This window comes from Ostrinia furnacalis, unplaced genomic scaffold (assembly GCF_004193835.3).
Source record: "Ostrinia furnacalis isolate ACB-3 unplaced genomic scaffold, ASM419383v2 OfSCF1734, whole genome shotgun sequence".
In the NCBI taxonomy this organism is placed as follows: Eukaryota; Metazoa; Arthropoda; class Insecta; order Lepidoptera; family Crambidae; genus Ostrinia; species Ostrinia furnacalis.
The window spans coordinates 193884-199455 of record NW_021131973.1 but is presented as its reverse complement, the minus strand read 5'-3'; positions in this window follow the sequence as shown (position 1 = coordinate 199455).

Sequence of the window (5572 nt, the reverse complement as noted above, 5' to 3'; positions counted from 1 at the left end):
GGCAGATAATTCTTAATCTATTATAGAAAAGGCTGAAATTTTAATTTATACAAAATTCTTGACGTAACTAAATCCATACGGGTGATGCCTCGCGTTTAATGTGGTAAATAATAAGTAATTAAGTAATTCGAGAGCCTTATCTATTAAGTGAGTATGGTTTCAGTTTCTAAGAAGCAGCTGGGTTGCATTTAGCTGAATAATCCTCACTTTCTTAAAACTTTGTGTGCGAATAAGACAAGTGTTTATAGTAAACCAGTTGGAAAGACATGACAAGTGACAAGCACATTATGGTTTGTCCGAGTTGTAATGACATGCTAGAACCATCGACAATACATTGTGCCACTTTAGTGTGTTACGCCCGTATTCACAAACATTACTTTGAGGTCTCACAGTGCGCGTGGACGCATAGGTTGACACACGAACCAATCACTGAGCTCTATGCAACGCTGTACGTTCCATTTACTGCTTCACTTATGCAAGCACCGTTGTGAATACGGGCGTTAGGCCGTCCCGCAAATGTGCAGTTTACAGTACCTACACGAGACTACTTATTACAGTTTTGTTACAAAATGACACTTGCTTCAACTGACATAAGATGCCAGTGATTTTCTTTCAGCTGTATATGAACGAGTAGAATAAAATGGCTTTTTCCTTCTAAAGAATAAGTTATAAAAGATATTATGAGTAATTTTATTGTATTACTAGCTGACCCGGCGAACTTCGTACCGCCTTAGCGTAGAGAATTTCTTTATGTTTTTTTCCGTAAAAACCTTGTACAGAGTATTAGAAAACTACAAAAAAAAATCAGCCAAATCGGTCAAGCCGTTTTCATGTTATGTCGTGACAACGGAAAACGGGTTTCATTTTTATATATATAGATAGATCATAAACTGTTTGATGGAGAAATGGACAGGTCTCGGATGATGATGGTGACTTTGTTGATTGTGGTAAATGATAACGACTGAGGCTGACGTCAATCAGTGGACTTTAATTGGCCCAAATAACTGGAACAAAACCTTAAAAAAATCAATATGAATTTAAAAACACTTGAACAACATTTAACGATGCCAAGCAACTATACATTTGAAAACTAATAAAATTATTATAGCCTGACCAGGAACATAAGAACCCTGGCATAGAGGCGCGTCAATTGCATTTGATAGTGCAACACTGAGTACAGTCGTACCTGTGTTAAATTAATAGGCTTACTTTATGTATCAGGATTCAGGATTACGGGCTAATTTGATATTTTCATAAATTAACGAAAAAATATTATTATAGGTAACCTGGTTTAAATAAAGTAAATAAAACCATCAATCGAGCTAGTACAATTTATTTTATTATTCAAATTCAGAACTTGAATATTCAACTGCAATGTCTGCTCATGAACGCTTCAAACTCGGTACTTCTTTCCCAATTCTATAAAATTCAACACTTAGAAAGTGACAATTTTTTTTAAAATAGGTAGTTGAAACAAACCACAGCAAATTTTTTCATAGTGGACTGTACTATACGATAAACATGTCAGTCAATTTGACAACCTTTGTCGGAAAGATTATTCAATGAAAATATTGCCGAACCCTTAGTATTTCTCTTCGACAAATACTTTAACACATTGTGAACCACTTTTCTTTCACGGCTATAAAAAAAATTAAGCAATTTAATTCACAAAATCAATTGCGCACATTTAAAATAAAGTTTGTTTACACTTTGACAGCAATAGACTGACATGCAAGGTGACATGTCAATGAAGTTTTCAGTTACTGTTGCCATTAAAAGAAATTAGTACCATTAGTTTTCCGCAACATGGCGAGGGTTTTTATGTTCCTGGTCGGGCTATATGTATAAACTTACCTACTTGAATATTTTTAGTTCAAACATACATTTCTTTACGAAGTCTTGTTAAAACTTTAGAACTTTAAAGTTGTATTTCATACTCATTCGCAGGTGGCGTGTGAAAATCAGAAAACACTTCATTGAGAACTTGGAAAACATGCTGAACTGGTTTTCGAATATCAACTCAGATAAGAATAAAATTGAATTTTATTTTCAACAATGTAAACAAGGAACTTTACATCTGTCGTTTCAACGCGGGACAATTTCCTTTGTCACTTTGGAAGGTAAACCAAAGATTCCGGATGTAAATATTGTTTAAGATGGAGTGTTATGGAGGTTGCAAGAAGTAGTGATGGTCATAGATATCGACCATATATCGATATTTAGTACGACCTTTTGTAGGATCATAACGGGATTATTCCCTCCTCTCGTTCCCACGGGTGCAACTCCTGTATAGACAGGATCTACAGCTTGAGCGCCAATACAAACCCAACCAGTAAAGGTTTTGTAGAATTATAATAATCTAATTGAAACGTAATTTACGCCGCAAGCGAAATAAAAACAAAGCTTAGTTCAGTCTTTCCCTTTGCTAAGCAGACAAAAAAATATTTTTATTCGTATTGCCTAATTCTTATTACCTCAGACACAAGAATAGTCCGAATAGAACCCAAACAATTCCGTAGGAATCTGAACAATCCTACTTTAAGTTGCTCGGTATCGACTGTCTAGGAACAAGTTGCATCACTAACAGGAAGAATTTCAATAGCGGACAAAGAAAACTGCGAAGAAAAATACTGTTGCACAAAAAAGAAGACTTGTAATTTCGCGACTTATTTTGCCTGAAATTTTAAGTTCATCTTATGAATCGAAAAGGCGAAATTTTTGACTCTGAGTTTTTGGGTTCCAGTCGATTTTTAAAATTACAATTTATTGACATGCACTACGAGGTTAGATTATAGGTTTAATATTATATGAAAAGACAAATTCGAAGCAACATATTATATGAAAGTCAGGGCCGTCTACGGGATCGTTTAACCCACCCCAAAATGTCTATTTGAGATAGAATTTTAGGTTCTACTAGCGGCCGCCCGCGACTTCGTACGCGTGGATCCCGTTCCCGTGGGAATTTTGCAATGTCCTGTTGTAACTAAGCTTCAAGTTTACTAAGGTACCTGCATGCCAAATTTCAAGCGTCTAACTTAAGCGGTTTAGATTTTTCATACAAAAGGATTTTCCCGCTAATTCCCGTTTCCGTGGGAATTCCTAAGTATACTAACTTCATTTACTTAAGTATACTACTTACTAACCTGCCCAGGAGTATGAAGAATAATTGTACCAAGTTTCGTTAAAATCCGTCTAGTAGTTTTTGATTCTATAAGGAACATACAGACGGACAGACAGACAGACAAAAATTTTACTTATTGCATTTTTGGCCTCAGTATCAATCACTAATCACCCCCTGATAGTTATTTTGAAAATATATTTCATGTACAGAATTGACCTCTTTACAGATTTATTATAAGTAAGTATAGATTAAAGGAATTATAATTTAGGACGTTGATTGCGTTGAGCCAAGCGCCTTAAGTAATCGTTTTGGCGGTAACAAAAGAGAATAACCGGATGGTAATATTGACAATGAATATTTTCTACAGACAATAATGAACCTACATTATTTAGGTAAAGGTATTTCATAAATGTTTCTTTGTCGGTAATTTAGTAATCTGATATCCCTTTACTCGTTGGATAGGTTTGATGGTGTTAATTAATGTGGTAATTTTATATTTAATTTATTTTCATTTTCATTTTCAGAGATATTCAGGAAAGCCTCGCAGTATCAGGATCCAAAGCAGTAAGGTATCCCCAGGGACTACTCAACCTTTGCTGATGAGGTTTCATCGGAGGCCAAACTGTACAAACTTGCTATACCTACGAGAGTGCAATGCTATGGTAAAAGTTTTGAATGAAAATTAAATGCATTGTAAACCAAATACCGTCATATTGTAATGGGCATCACACTAATATTATAAAGGCGAATGTTTGTGAGTAGGTGTTTGTTACTACTTCACGTCTTAACGGTTGGAGCTATTTTAATAGTATGGAGCTAGCTGACACCCTGGATTAACATACACTCTAAAAAATGAAGGCCAACTAAGAGCGTTTTTCTCTTGGTTGACAGTAAATTGTATAAAACAATTATAATAATACATAAATCAATCAAAACTAAATTGTTAGAATAACATTTTCATCTGTGATTGATTTAAACATGTAGGCACTCTTATTAATTCTAACACGTACCTTTATTCGTCCTTTCTATAATTTAGATACCTATTTTTTTGCTTGATTCAATTATTTTTAATTATTTAGCTCAAACAATAAGTAATGTTTATCAAGATGAGTTAGTTAGTATTGTAATTTATCATGCTACTTAATATTAAACAAGATCTTAGATAACTTTATAAAGTAACAACAGTAAGAGTAATCAAAACCATCTTATTTGATGTATCTAACGTGTTGATAGGCTCGTATGGAGTCAAGAGACTTGGTCGCAATAATCACAATAATATTGTTTGATGCAACAAAATTTTTTTAGAGTTTATAGGCTACTTTTTACCGCGGGTAACACCGCGTGGCACAACTAGTTCAGTTTTATAAATTATGTAAATTTTATTTTCTCCTACGTTTTTGACTGTCCGCTCTTTTACGTTTTTTCGGTTCTGAGTTTGAGGCATTATGCCAAGAAAACGATAGGTGTTACGCGTTTGTTTGGCTAACCCAGAGTGGGATGAGCGATGTGTCGACTCACCGATTGGAGAAAGCGATGTAATTGCCGTCGGAAGGTCGAGCTTTGTGCTTTACTCTTTGTGATCGTAGACAACCTGTCAATATGGTCCAAAATTGCAATGATTTGTTCCAAATATAGCTGCTGTGTATTACTCAGTGTCTAACGAGACAAATAGTAAGGTTAACCTTTAGCTACTGAGGTGGATTTAATTTCACGTAAACACTGACGTGGGGGCCTGAGAGGCCCGTACATATGTGTGCTTATATTTAAAAATATATAATCTTTTTAGGGTTTTATGTTTAATAATTATTAATAGTGGTTATATTTAAATACAATAAAACGATTTTTATGTAAATTATTTCTTAATAAGTACGTATTATTTCAATATTTAGAAAACATGTAGCATTTTATGGCAAAAATCTCATGAACTCTGATTCATAAAGTTATCATAGAAAATATTCATAAAATTAACAAATCAACTTAGAATCTTAATTTTCAATAGTCTTTTTAGCTAATGATATATCAGTAATCCTAATATGAAAAAGGGGGAAAAGAATTACACACACCAAATAGTGCGAATTAAACACAGTCTGGATAAACTTGCTTTGCTCAGTAAAGGAAGCCATACATGTTTTTAAAATGTAGATTTCATTTGAATCTTCAAAAGACATGTATGGGACTTGGTTTCATCGTTTAAATCTTGATAGACAGGTACAGGCATATCATTTCCTAACATACGTGCCAAAACTACTGTTCTTCTATTTTTCGTTTAATGCTGGTTATTTTTACTTCCGAGATACCGCTTTCTCTCGGACGACGTACTATGGGCTCCATATTATAATTTTTTTCAAATTATTTCAAGAAAAGACGACAACTTAATGAAAACTATAGACAAAAAAAGTTACGCCAATACTGAGGTGGGGGCCTGAGAGGCCCACAAGAAACTTTAAAATT